At 41.0% G+C, this 14,733-nt stretch overlaps 1 non-coding gene across 1 annotated transcript; it reads right to left on the reverse strand.

The window, feature by feature from the left end:
• Positions 1-6,726: 6,726 nt before the first annotated feature.
• LOC112717046 (small nucleolar RNA R71) lies at positions 6,727-6,834 on the reverse strand. Its single transcript, XR_003160549.1, has one exon. It is a non-coding gene; the product is annotated as a small nucleolar RNA R71 (small nucleolar RNA).
• Between the last annotated feature and the right edge of the window lie 7,899 nt (positions 6,835-14,733).

The raw sequence follows: 14,733 nt of genomic DNA on the forward strand, positions 1-14,733 counted from the left end.
TATGTGATCTTAGGTCAAGTATCAACCTAGTACCTTCATCCACTATCAGAAAGCTAGGCTTGGCAGAAGAAATCAAACCAACCAGGACCTGTCTTCAACTTGCTGATAGCTTCATTAAATACCCATCAGGCATGATTGAGGATGTGATTGTCACAGTTGGGACATTTGCATTCCCCACTGATTTTGTAGTGCTGGAAATGGAGGAGCACAAGAGTGCAACTCTCATCCTAGGAAGACCTTTCCTAGCAACTGGACGAACCCTCATTGATGTCGAAAAAGGGGAAGTGACCTTGAGAGTCAATGAGGATGAGTTCAGGCTGAATGCTGTTGAAGCAATGAAGCATCCAGACACATCAAATGACTGCATGAGCGTTGATGTTATTGACTCCCTGGTAGAGGAGATCAATATGGCTGAGAGTCTTGAGTCAGAGCTAGAGAATATCTTTAAAGATGTTCAGCCTGATCTGGAGGAATCAAAGAGAATAATAGAAGCTCTGAAAACCCTTCAGGAAGAGGAGAAACCTCCTAAACCCGAGTTCAAACCATTGCCACCATCCTTGAAATATACATTTCTGGGAGAAGGTGACATTTTTCCTGTAATCATAAGCTCTGCCTTAGAGCCACAGGAAGAGGAAGCACTAATTCAAGTGCTAAGGACACACAAGACAGCTCTTGGGTGGTCTATCAGTGATCTTAAGCGCATTAGCCTAGCCAGATGCATGCACAAGATCCTATTAGAGGATGATGCTAAGCCAGTGGTTCAACCACAGAAGCGGCTGAATCCGGCTATGAAAGAGGTGGTGCAAAAGGAGGTCACTAAATTACTAGAGGCTGGGATTATTTATCCTATTTCTGATAGGCCCTGGGTGAGTCCTGTCCAAGTTGTCCCCAAGAAGGGAGGCATGACAGTGGTTCATAATGAAAAGAATGAACTGGTTCCTACAAGAATAGTTACAGGTTGGCGCATGTGTATTGACTACAGAAGACTCAATATAGCCACTAGAAAGGATCATTTTCCTTTACCATTCATAGACCAAATGCTAGAAAGACTAGCAGGTCATAATTACTACTGCTTTCTAGATGGCTATTCAGGTTACAACCAGATTGCAGTAGATCCCCAAGATCAAGAGAAAACAGCATTCACATGTCCATATGGAGTGTTTGCTTACAGAAGGATGCCATTTGGTCTGTGTAATGCACCTGTAACCTTTTAGAGGTGCATGCTCTCTATTTTCTCTGATATGATGGAAAAGTTTCTGGAAGTCTTCATGGACGACTTCTCAGTATTTGGAGACTCATTTAGCTCTTGTCTTACTTGACCATCTAGCACTTGTTCTGAAAAGGGCTAAGAGACTAACCTAGTTTTAAACTGGGAAAAATGTCACTTTATGGTGACTGAAGGAATCGTCCTTGGGCATAAAATTTTGAACAAAGGAATAGAGGTGGATCAAGCTAAGGTGGAGGTAATTGAAAAATTACCACCACCTACTAATATTAAAGCAATCAGAAGCTTTCTGGGGCATGCAGGATTCTATAGTAGGTTTATAAAAGATTTTTCAAAAATTACAAAACCTCTGAGTAATCTGCTAGCTGCTGACACACCATTTATCTTTGATAAGGAGTGTCTGCAGGCGTTTGAGACTCTGAAAGCTAAACTGGTCACAGCACCAGTCATCTCTGCACCAGACTGGACATTACCATTTGAACTAATGTGTGATGCCAGTGACCATGCCATTGGTGCAGTGTTGGGGCAAAGGCATGACAAGCTTCTGCACGTCATTTATTATGTCAGTCATGTTTTAAATGACACATAGAAGAACTACACGACCATAGAAAAAGAGTTACTTGCAGTGGTTTACGCCATTGACAAGTTCAGATCTTATTTAGTAGGATCAAAAGTGATTGTGTACACTAACCATGCTGCTCTTAAATATCTACTCATAAAACAGGATTCAAAATCCAGACTCATAAGATGGGTGTTGCTTCTGCAAGAGTTTGATATAGAAATAAGAGACAGAAAAGGGACAGAGAACCAAGTAGCAGATCACCTGTCCCAAATAGAACCAGGCGTCCCTCCCTCTTACTAAGTTTTCTGAAACCTTTCCAGATGAGCAACTCTTTGCCATCCAGGAAGTACCATGGTTTGCAGACATTGCAAACTACAAGGCTGTGAGATTCATACCCAAAGAGTATAGTAGGCAGCAATCAAAGAAATTGATCTTGGGTGCAAAGTACTATTTGTGGGATGAACCATATCTCTTCAAGAGATGTGCAGACGGAATAATCCGTAGATGTGTGCCTAAAGAAGAAGCACAGAAGATCCTCTGGCATTGCCATGGATCACAATATGGAAGACATTTTGGAAGTGAGCAAACAGCCAAAGAGTCCTCCAATGTGGCTTCTACTGGCCTACTCTCTATAAAGACTCCTGGGAGTTTGTACGTAATTGTGACAGTTGCCAAAGATCTGGCAATCTGCCTCACGGTTAGGGTATTGACTTCATGGGGCCTTTCCCACCATCATACTCAAACACTTATATTCTGGTGGCAGTGGATTATGTATCCAAATGGGTGGAGGCTATTGCAACACCCACTAATGATACTAAAACAGCGCTAAAATTTCTCCAGAAATATATCTTCAGCAGATTTGGTGTCCCGGGTACTAATCAGTGATGGGGGCACTCATTTCTGCAATAAACAGCTTTACTCTGCTATGATTCGATATGGAGTAAGCTACAGGGTGGCAACTCCATATCATCCACAGATAAATGGGCAAGCTGAAGTCTCTAATAGAGAACTTAAAAGAATCCTAGAACGAATTGTGATTAACCGTAGAAGGGTGATGAGCGAATAATTTGTACGCTTTTTGGCATTGTTTTTAGTATGTTTTTAGTATGATCTAGTTAGTTTTTAGTATATTTTTATTAGTTTTTAGTTAAAATTCACTTTTCTGGACTTTACTATGAGTTTGTGTGTTTTTCTGTGATTTCAGGTATTTTCTGGCTGAAATTGAGGGACCTGAGCAAAAATCTGATTCAGAGACAGAAAAGGACTGCAGATGCTGTTGGATTCTGACCTCCCTGCACTCGAAGTGGATTTTCTGGAGCTACAGAAGCCCAATTGGCACGCTCTCAACGGCGTTGGAAAGTAGACATCCTGGGCTTTCCAGCAATATATGATAGTCCATACTTTGCCCGAGATTTGATGGCCCAAACCGGCGTTCAAAGTCACCCTCAGGAATTCCAGCGTTAAACGCCGGAACTGGCACAAGAATGGGAGTTAAACGCCCAAACTGGCACCAAAGCTGGCGTTTAACTCCAAGAAGAGTCTCTACACGAAAATGCTTCAATGCTCAGCCCAAGCACACACCAAGTGGGCCCGGAAGTGGATTTTTATGTCATTTACTCATCTCTGTACACCCTAGGTTACTAGTTTTCTATGTATAGGACCTTTTACTATTGTATTTTCATCTTCGGACATCTAGTTCTTAGATCATTGGGAGGCTGGCCTCACGGCCATGCCTAGACCTTGTTCTTATGTATTTTTCAACGGTGGAGTTTCTACACACCATAGATTAAGGTGTGGAGCTCTGCTGTACCTCGAGTATTAATGCAATTACTATTGTTCTTCTATTCAATTCCGCTTGTTCTTGTTCTAAGATAGCACTTGTTCTTCAACTTGATGAATGTGATGATCCGTGACACTCATCATCATTCTCACCTATGAACGTGTGATTGACAACCACCTCCGTTCTACCTTAGATTGGGTGGATATCTCTTAGATTCCTGATACACGATGCATGGTTGATCGCCTGACAACCGAGCGCTCGCCTGACAACCGAGCCAGCCATTCTGTGAGATCAGAGTCTTCGTGGTATAGGCCAGAACTGATGGCGGCATTCAAGAGAATCCGGAAGGTCTAACCTTGTCTGTGGTATTCTGAGTAGGATTCAATGATTGAATGACTGTGACGAGCTTCAAACTCCTGAGGGCGGGGCGTTAGTGACAGACGCAAAAGAATCACTGGATTCTATTCCGGCCTGATTGAAAACCGACAGATGGATAGCCGTGCCGTGACAGGGTGCGTTGAACATTTCCACTGAGAGGATGGGAGGTAGCCACTGACAACGGTGAAACCCTTGCATAAGCTTGCCATGGAAAGGAGTAAGAAGGATTGGATGAAGACAGTAGGAAAGCAGAGAGACGGAAGGGACCAAGCATCTCCATTCGCTTATCTGAAATTCCCACCAATGAATTGCATAAGTATCTCTATCTTTATCTTTATGTTTTATTCATATATCACCCATATCCATTTGAGTTTGCCTGACTAAGATTTACAAGGTGACCATAGCTTGCTTCATACCAACAATCTCTGTGGGATCGACCCTTACTCGCGTAAGGTTTATTACTTGGATGACCCAGTACACTTGCTGGTTAGTTGTGCGAAGTTGTGTTTATGCCATGGTGTTCAGCACCAAGTTTATGGATTAATTGAGTTGTAGTGATCACAATTTCGTCCACCAAGTTTTTGGCGCCGTTGCCGGGGATTGTTGAGTTTGGACAACTGACGGTTCATCTTGTTGCTTAGATTAGGTATTTTTTTTTCAGAGTTCTTAAGAATGAATTCTAGTGTTTCATGATGATCTGTTGAAGTCTGGCTGGCTGTGAAGCCATGTCTAATTCTATTGGACCGAGGTTTCAACTTATCATCACAAGAGCTTGTTGATTTCCATCAATCTTGCTATTGGAGCAGTGATCTGCTAAGGCTTGGCTGGCCATTGGCCATGTCTAGTGTTTTGGACCGGAGCTTTCTTTGAAAGCTTGGCTGGCTATGAAGCCATGTCTAATTCCTGGACCGGAGTCTTAGACTAAACATTGCATGATTCCTGGAATTCTCACTAAGAATTTTGATATCTTTATTTTCTTTCTTTTTTCACTTAATTTTCGAAAAAAAAAAGCACAAAAAATTTACAAAATCATAAAAACCAAAAATTTTGTATGTTTCTTGTTTGAGTCTAGTGTCTCATTTTAAGTTTGGTGTCAATTTCTTGCATTCATTCATGTGTCCTAAGTGATTTTCAAGTTATTCTTGATGATTTACTTGCTCTGATCTTTGAATTCTCTTGACTTGAGTGTTTTATGTGTCTCATATGCATTCTCATTTTGTTAGTGTCAGTAGTATACAAACTGCTAAGTTTGGTGTCTTGCATGCATTGTTATTTGATTTTAGTGCATTTTGATTATTCCTTATTATTAAAAATCCAAAAATATTTTTAATTTGTGTCCTTTCAAGTCAATAATACAGAGAATTGAAGACTCAGAACATACAACAGAGGAATTACACAGAAAAAGCTGGGTGTTCAAAATGCCCAGTAAAGAAGACAGACTGGCGTTTAAACGCCAGCCAGGGTGCCTGGCTCGGCGTTTAACGCCCAAAAGGGTAGTATTTTGGGCGTTAAACGCCAGAATGTGCACCATTCTGGGCGTTTAACGCCAGGATGGCACAAGGGGGAAGATTTTGTTTTCAAATCAAATTTTTTTTCAGGTTTTCAAAGTTTTTCAAAATCAAATCTTTTTCAAATCATATCTTTTCAATCAAATCTTTTTCAAAATTAATTTCTTTCCATTTTCAAGGATACTTGCTATCAATTAATGATTTGATTCAACATTTCAAGTATGTTGCCTTTTCTGTTGAGAAAGGTTTAATATTTGAATCATATCTTTTCTTGTTAGCCAAGTTATTAATTTTCAAAATCAAATCTTTTTTTTAAAAATGTTTTTCAAATCATATCTTCTCAATCACATTTTTTAAAACTAATCATATCTTCTTAACCACATCTTTTTCAAAATAGCTTTCAATCAAATCTTTTTGATTTCTAATTTCAAATTCTTTTTCAAAAATCACTTGATTTCTTTCCCACTTTTATTTTTTGAAAATCAATTAGTGTTTTTCAAAATGTTTTCAAAATCCTTTACTTAATTTTCGAATACTACTTCCCTTCCTCTCACATCCTTCTATTTATGGACTAACACTATTCCTTAATACACAATTCGAACTCCTTCTTCTTTGATAAGTTCGAATATTCTACTTCTGCCTTCTATTTTTCTTTTCCTCTGACACCTCAAGGAATCTCTATACTGTGACATAGAGGATTTCATATTTTCTTGTTCTCTTCTCTTTCATATGAGCAGGAGCAAAGACAAAAGCATTCTTGTTGAGGCTGATCCTGAACCTGAAAGGACCTTGAAGCGAAAGCTAAGAGAAGCTAAGGCACAACTCTCTGTAGAGGACCTAACAGAAATCTTCAAAGAAGAAGAACCCATGGCAGCCGAAAAACAACAACAATGCCAACAATGCAAGGAAGGTGCTGGGTGACTTTACTGCACCTACTCCCGACTTCTATGGGAGAAGCATCTCTATCCCTGCCATTGGAGCAAACAACTTTGAGCTTAAGCCTCAATTAGTTTCTCTAATGCAATAGAATTGCAAGTTTCATGGACTTCCATTGGAAGATCCTCATCAGTTCTCAGCTGAATTCTTGCAAATCTGTGACACTGTCAAGACTAATGGGGTTGACCCTGAGGTCTACAGACTTATGCTATTCCCTTTTGCTGTAAGAGACAGAGCTAGGACATGGTTGGATTCTTAACCTAAAGAAAGCCTGAACTCTTGGGAAAAGCTAGTCAATGCCTTCTTGGCAAAGTTCTTTCCACCTCAAAAATTGAGTAAGCTTAGAGTGGAAGTCCAAACCTTTAGACAGAAGGAAGGAGAATCCCTCTATGAAGCTTGGGAAAGATACAAACAATTAATCAGAAAGTGTCCCTCTGATATGCTTTCTGAATGGAGTATCATAGGTATTTTCTATGATGGTCTGTCTGAACTGTCCAAGATGTCTTTGGATAGCTCTGCTGGAGGATCTCTTCATCTGAAGAAGACGCCTACTGAAGCTCAAGAGCTCATTGAAATGGTTGCAAATAACCAATTCATGTACACTTCTGAAAGAAATCCTGTGAACAATGGGACTAGTCAGAAGAAAGGAGTTCTTGAGATTGACACTCTGAATGCCATATTGGCTCAGAACAAAATATTGACTCAACAAGTCAATATGATTTCTCAAAGTCTGTCTGGAATGCAAAATGCACCAAGCAGTACTAAGGAAGCTTCATCTGAAGAAGAAGCTTATGATCCTGAGAACCCTTCAATGGAAGAGGTGAATTACATGGGAGAACCCTATGGAAACACCTATAATCCTTCATGGAGAAACCATCCAAATCTCTCATGGAAGGATCAACAGAGACCTCAACAAGGTTTCAACAACAATAATGGTGGAAGAAACAGGTTTAGCAATAGCAAGCCTTTTCCATCATCTTCTCAGCAACAGACAGAGAGTTCTAAGCAGAACACCTCTGACTTAGCAACCATGGTCTCTGATCTAATCAAAACCACTCAAAGTTTCATGACTGAAACAAGGTCCTCCATTAGAAATTTGGAGGGACAAGTGGGTCAGCTGAGCAAGAAAATTACTGAGCTCCCTCCTAGTACTCTTCCAAGCAATACAGAAGAAAATCCAAAAGGAGAGTGCAAGGCCATCAACATGGCCGAATTTGGAGAGGAGGAAGAGGCAGTGAACGCCACTGAGGAAGACCTCAATGGACGTCCACTGGCTTCCAATGAGTTCCCCAATGAGGAACCATGGGAATCTGAGGCTCAAAATGAGATCATAGAGATTCCATTGAATTTACTTCTGCCATTCATGAGCTCTGATGAGTATTCTTCCTCTGAAGAGGATGCGTATGTCACTGAAGAGCAAGTTGCTAAATACCTTGGAGCAATCATGAAGCTAAATGACAAGTTATTTGGAAATGAGACTTGAGAGGATGAACCCCCTTTGCTCACCAAAGAACTGGATGACTTGTCTAGGCAGAAGCTGCCTCAAAAGAGACAGGACCCTTGGAAGTTTTCAATACCTTGTACCATAGGCACCATGGCCTTCAAGAAGGCCTTGTGTGACTTAGGGTCAAGTGTAAACCTCATGCCTCTCTCTGTAATGGAGAAGCTAGGGATCTTTGAGGTGCAAGCTGCAAAAATCTCACTAGAGGTGGCAGACAATTTAAGAAAACAAGCCTATGGACTTGTAGAGGATGTTCTGGTAAAAGTTGAAGACCATTACATCCCTGCTGATTTCATAGTCCTAGAGACTGGGAAGTGCATGGATGAATCCATCATCCTTGGCAGACCCTTCCTAGCCACAGCAAGGGCTGTGATTGATGTTGATAGAGGAGAATTGATCATTCAAGTGAATGAAGAATCCTTTGTGTTCAAGGCTCAAGGATACCCCTCTGTCATCATGGAAAGGAAGCATGAAGAGCTTCTCTCAAAACAGAGCCAAACAGAGCCCCCACAGTCAAACTCTAAGTTTGGTGTTGGGAGGCCACAACCAACTTCTAAGTTTGATGTTGAACCCCCATATTCAAACTCTAAGTTTGGTGTTGGGAAGTTCCAACATTGCTCTGAGCATTTCTGAGGCTCCATGAGAGCCCACTGTCAAGCTACTGACATTAAAGAAGCGCTTGTTGGGAGGCAACCCAATGTTATATTTTATCTATTTTCCTTTGTTATTTTATGTTCTTTTGTAGGTTGATGATCATGAGAAGTCACAAAATCAATGAAAAAAACAAAAACAGAATGAAAAACAGAAAGAAAAACAGCACACCCTGGAGGAGAGCGTGCTGGCGTTTAAACGCCAGTAAGGCTAGCTGTTGGGCGTTTAACGCCCAGTCTGGCACCATTCTGGGCGTTTAACGCCAGAAAGGGGCACCAAACTGGCATTAAACGCCAGAAAAGGGCAAGCACTTGGCGTTAAACGCCAGAAATGGGCACCAGCCCGGCGTTTAACGCCAGAATTGGCTCAAAACACATTTTTGCATGCCATTTGGTGCAGGGATGACTTTTCCTTGACACCTCAGGATCTATGGACCCCACAGGATCCCCACCTACCCTACCACTCTCTCTCTTCTTCACCAATCACCTCAACACCTCTTCCCCAAAAACCCTTCACCTATCAAATCCCAACTTTTTCTTCACCACTCACATCTATCCTTCATAAAACCCCACCTACCTCACCCTTCAAATTCAAACCACTTTCCCTCCCAAAACCCACCCATACATGACCGAACCATGAGCCCCCCCACTCCTATATAAACCCTTCTTCACTCCTTCATTTTCCCACAACCTAAACACTACTTCTTCCCCTTTTTGGCCGAACACAAAGCCATTCCCTTCTCCTCTATTTCTTCTTCTTCTACTCTCTTCTTTCTTCTTTTGCTCGAGGACGAGCAAACCTTTTAAGTTTGGTGTGGTAAAAGCATTGCTTTTTGGTTTTTCCATAACCATTTATGGCATCCAAGGCCGGAGAAACCTCTAGAAAGAGGAAAGGGAAGGCAAAAGCTTCCACCTCCGAGTCATGGGAGATGGAGAGATTCATCTCAAGGGTGCATCAAGACCACTTCTATGAAGTTGTGGCCTTGAAGAAGGTGATCCCCGAGGTCCCTTTCAAACTCAAAAAGAGTGAATACCCGGAGATCCGACATGAGATCCGAAGAAGAGGTTAGGAAGTTCTTACCAACCCCATTCAACAAGTCGGAATCTTAATGGTTCAAGAGTTCTATGCCAATGCATGGATCACCAAGAACCATGATCAAAGTGTGAACCCGGACCCGAAGAATTGGCTTACTATGGTTCGGGGGAAATACTTGGATTTTAGTCCGGAAAATGTAAGGTTGGCATTCAACTTGCCCATGATGCAAGGAGATGAACATCCTTACACTAGAAGGGTCAACTTTGATCAAAGGTTGGACCAAGTCCTCACAGTCATTTGTGAAGAGGGCGCCCAATGGAAGAGAGATTCAAGAGGAAAACCGGTTCAATTGAGAAGGCATGACCTCAAACCCGTGGCTAGAGGATGGTTGGAGTTTATCCAACGCTCAATCATTCCCACTAGCAACCGGTCCGAAGTTACTATAGACCGGGCTATCATGATTCATAGCATCATGATTGGAGAAGAAATAGAAGCTCATGAGGTTATAGCTCAAGAACTTTATAAGGTGGCGGACAAGTCCTCTACCTTGGCAAGGTTAGCCTTTCCTCACCTCATTTGTCACCTCTGTTATTCAGTTGGAGTTGACATAGAGGGAGACATCCCCATTGATGAGGACAAGCCCATCACTAAGAAGAAGATGGAGCACACAAGAGACCCCACTCATCATGAGATCCCTGAGATTCCTCAAGGGATGCACTTTCCTCCACAAAACTATTGGGAGCAACTAAACACCTCCCTAGGAGAATTGAGTTCCAACATGGGACAACTAAGGGTGGAGTACCAAGAACACTCTGTCCTCCTCCATGAAATTAGAGAAGATCAAAGAATCATGAGAGAGGAGCAACAAAGACAAGGAAGAGACATTGAGGAGCTCAAGCACTCCATAGGATATTCAAGAAGAAGAACAAGTCGCCATCACTAAGGTGGACCCGTTCTTTAATTTCCTTGTTCTTTATTTTTCTGTTTTTTCGAATTTTAGTGCTTATGTCTTTTGAATTTGTGGTTCATGAATGTTGGCTCTTGAAAGAATGATGAAAAAGGAGACATGTTACTGAGGATCTGAAAAATCCTAAAAATGATTCTTGAAGCAAGAAAAAGCAGTGAATACAAAAAAAAAGAAAAGAAAATTTCGAAAAAAAAAAATCGAAAAAGAGAGAAAAAGAAAGAAAAGAAAAAGAAAGAAATAAAGTTGTGATCCAAGGCAAAAAGAGTGTGCTTAAGAACCCTGGACACCTCTAATTGGGGACTCTAGCAAAGCTGAGTCACAATCTGAAAAGGTTCACCCAATTATGTGTCTGTGGCATGTATGTATCCGGTGGTAATACTGGAAGACAGAGTGCTTTGGGCCACGGCCAAGACTCACTAAGTAGCTATGTTCAAGAATCATCATACTTAACTAGGAGAATCAATGACACTATCTGGATTCTGAGTTCCTAAAGAAGCCAATCATTCTGAATTTCAAAGGATAGAGTGAGATGCCAAAACTGTTCAGAGGCAAAAAGCTAAAAGCCCCACTCATCTAATTAATACTGATCTTCATAGATGTTTTTGGAATTCATTGCATATTCTCTTCTTTTTATCTTATTTGATTTTCAGTTGCTTGAGGACAAGCAACAATTTAAGTTTGGTGTTGTGATGAGCGGATAATTTGTACGCTTTTTGGCATTGTTTTTAGTATGTTTTTAGTATGATCTAGTTAGTTTTTAGTATATTTTTATTAGTTTTTAGTTAAAATTCACTTTTCTGGACTTTACTATGAGTTTGTGTGTTTTTCTGTGATTTCAGGTATTTTCTGGCTGAAATTGAGGGACCTGAGCAAAAATCTGATTCAGAGACAGAAAAGGACTGCAGATGCTGTTGGATTCTGACCTCCCTGCACTCGAAGTGGATTTTCTGGAGCTACAGAAGCCCAATTCGCGCGCTCTCAACGGCGTTGGAAAGTAGACATCCTGGGCTTTCTACCAATATATGATAGTCCATACTTTGCCCGAGATTTGATGGCCCAAACCGGCGTTCCAAGTCACCCTCAGGAATTCCAGCGTTAAACGCCGGAACTGGCACAAGAATGGGAGTTAAACGCCCAAACTGGCACCAAAGCTGGCGTTTAACTCCAAGAAGAGTCTCTACACGAAAATGCTTCAATGCTCAGCCCAAGCACACACCACGTGGGCCCGGAAGTGGATTTTTATGTCATTTACTCATCTCTGTACACCCTAGGTTACTAGTTTTCTATATATAGGACCTTTTACTATTGTATTTTCATCTTCGGACATCTAGTTCTTAGATCATTGGGAGGCTGGCCTCACGGCCATGCCTAGACCTTGTTCTTATTTATTTTTCAACGGTGGAGTTTCTACACACCATAGATTAAGGTGTGGAGCTCTGCTGTACCTCGAGTATTAATGCAATTACTATTGTTCTTCTATTCAATTCCGCTTGTTCTTGTTCTAAGATAGCACTTGTTCTTCAACTTGATGAATGTGATGATCCGTGACACTCATCATCATTCTCACCTATGAACGTGTGATTGACAACCACCTCCGTTCTACCTTAGATTGGGTGGATATCTCTTAGATTCCTGATACACGATGCATGGTTGATCGCCTGACAACCGAGCGCTCGCCTGACAACCGAGCCAGCCATTCCGTGAGATCAGAGTCTTCGTGGTATAGGCCAGAACTGATGGCGGCATTCAAGAGAATCCGGAAGGTCTAACCTTGTCTGTGGTATTCTGAGTAGGATTCAATGATTGAATGACTGTGACGAGCTTCAAACTCCTGAGGGCGGGGCGTTAGTGACAGACGCAAAAGAATCACTGGATTCTATTCCGGCCTGATTGAGAACCGACAGATGGATAGCCGTGCCGTGACAGGGTGCGTTGAACATTTCCACTGAGAGGATGGGAGGTAGCCACTGACAACGGTGAAACCCTTGCATAAGCTTGCCATGGAAAGGAGTAAGAAGGATTGGATGAAGACAGTAGGAAAGCAGAGAGACGGAAGGGACCAAGCATCTCCATTCGCTTATCTGAAATTCCCACCAATGAATTGCATAAGTATCTCTATCTTTATCTTTATGTTTTATTCGTATATCACCCATATCCATTTGAGTTTGCCTGACTAAGATTTACAAGGTGACCATAGCTTGCTTCATACCAACAATCTCTGTGGGATCGACCCTTACTCGCGTAAGGTTTATTACTTGGACGACCCAGTACACTTGCTGGTTAGTTGTGCGAAGTTGTGTTTATGCCATGGTGTTGAGCACCAAGTTTATGGATTAATTGAGTTGTAGTGATCACAATTTCGTCCACCAAAGGGATGGGGCAAGAAGCTTGGATGATGCTCTGTGGGCATACAGAACAACATTCAAGACTCCTATAGGGACCTCTCCATACCAGCTTGTGTATGGAAAAGCCTGTCACTTGCCAGTGGAACTGGAACACAAGGCCTACTGGGCAACCAGATTCCTAAACCTTGATGCCATGTTAGCTGGAGAAAAACGATTGCTCCAGTTAAATGAGCTAGAGGAATTTAGACTCAATGATTTCGAAAATGCAAAAATTTACAAAGAGAAAGCAAAAAGATGGCATGATAAGAAGCTGTCATCCAGAGTCTTTGAGCCAGGGCAGAAAGTTCTGCTATTTAACTCTAGGCTCAGATTATTCCCTGGAAAGTTGAAATCCTGGTGGAGAGGACCATATGTGATTACAGGTGTGTCACCATATGGATATGTAGAGCTTCAGGATAATGACTCTAACAAAAAATTCATTGTTAATGGACAGAGAGTCAAACATTATCTTGAAAGCAATTTTGAGTAAGAATGCTCAAAACTGAGACTTGATTAAAGCTCAGTAATAGTCCAGCTAAAGACAATAAAGAAGCGTTTGCTGGGAGACAACCCAGCCATTAACAAAGCTTATTTGTTAATTAAATGATAATTTTATGGGTTCATATTAATTATATTCAAGGTAAAGTAGCAATTGCATGAGTTCACAGAGTTATAGAAGGATTTAGAGGATAAAACAACAAAAAGAAGTTCACCGGTGCGAAAATGCCAGTAAAAACTGTTTTGGGCGTTAAACGCCCAAAAGAAGCATCTACTAGGTGTTTAACGCCAGTAGGGATAGCCATTTGGGCGTTAAATGCCAGAATGGATACCACTCTGGGCGTTTAACGCCAGATTTGCAGCATCCTGGGCGTTCAGAAAAATGCCCAGTGATAAAGGATTTTCTGGCGTTTAATGCCAGCCAGAAGCTACACCTGGGCGTTAAATGCCCAGGAGAAGCTACAGATGGGCGTTAAACGCCCAAAACATGCAGTAGTTGGGCGTTTAACGCCATGATTGTGGGGAGAAGGTAACTTCGTTTTCACTTCAAATTTTTTCCATTTTTCATGTTTCAATTCATAATTTCTTGCATAAACATGTTACAAACTCTCATCTTTCAACTTCAATTTCGAAAAATTTTTAATCCTAAACATATTTCTTAATTTTTCTTCAATATCTTTTCAAACCTTTTTCAAAACTCATTTATCTTTTTGAATTCTTTTCAAATCTTTTTAAATTCTTCTCAAATCTTTTTAAACTCATCATATCTTCTTTTCAAAATTCAGATTTATCTTTTTCAAATATCTTTCATATCTCTTCAATTTTAAATTATATCTTTTTCCTATCATACTTATCTTTTACAAATCATATCTTCTATCCTATCTTCTTCAAAAATTTTCGAAAACCCACCCCCCTTCCCTTTAAATCTGCGTTCGGCCTCCCTCCTCTCCTCCATAATTCGAACTTGGCTCTCCCTCTATCCCTCTCCTTTCCTTTCTTTTGCTTGAGGACAAGCAAACCTCTAAGTTTGGTGTGTTTATCTGTGATCACTAAGCCAATACCCACTAAGATCATGGCTCCTAAAGGAAAAAAAACCACTCCAAGAGGCAAGAAAGAGAATATTCCAAAACCATTTTAGAATCAAAGGAAGTTCTTAACCAAAGAACATTCAGACCATTACTACAAAATAATGGGTCTAAGGTCAGTGATCCCGGAAGTTGAATTCGATCTAAAAGAAGACGAATATCCAGAGATCTAAAAGCAAATTCAAAATAGGAGCTGGAAAATCCTAGCTAATCCTGAAACAAA

This window comes from Arachis hypogaea, chromosome 1 (genome assembly GCF_003086295.3).
Source record: "Arachis hypogaea cultivar Tifrunner chromosome 1, arahy.Tifrunner.gnm2.J5K5, whole genome shotgun sequence".
NCBI classification, from domain to species: Eukaryota; Viridiplantae; Streptophyta; class Magnoliopsida; order Fabales; family Fabaceae; genus Arachis; species Arachis hypogaea.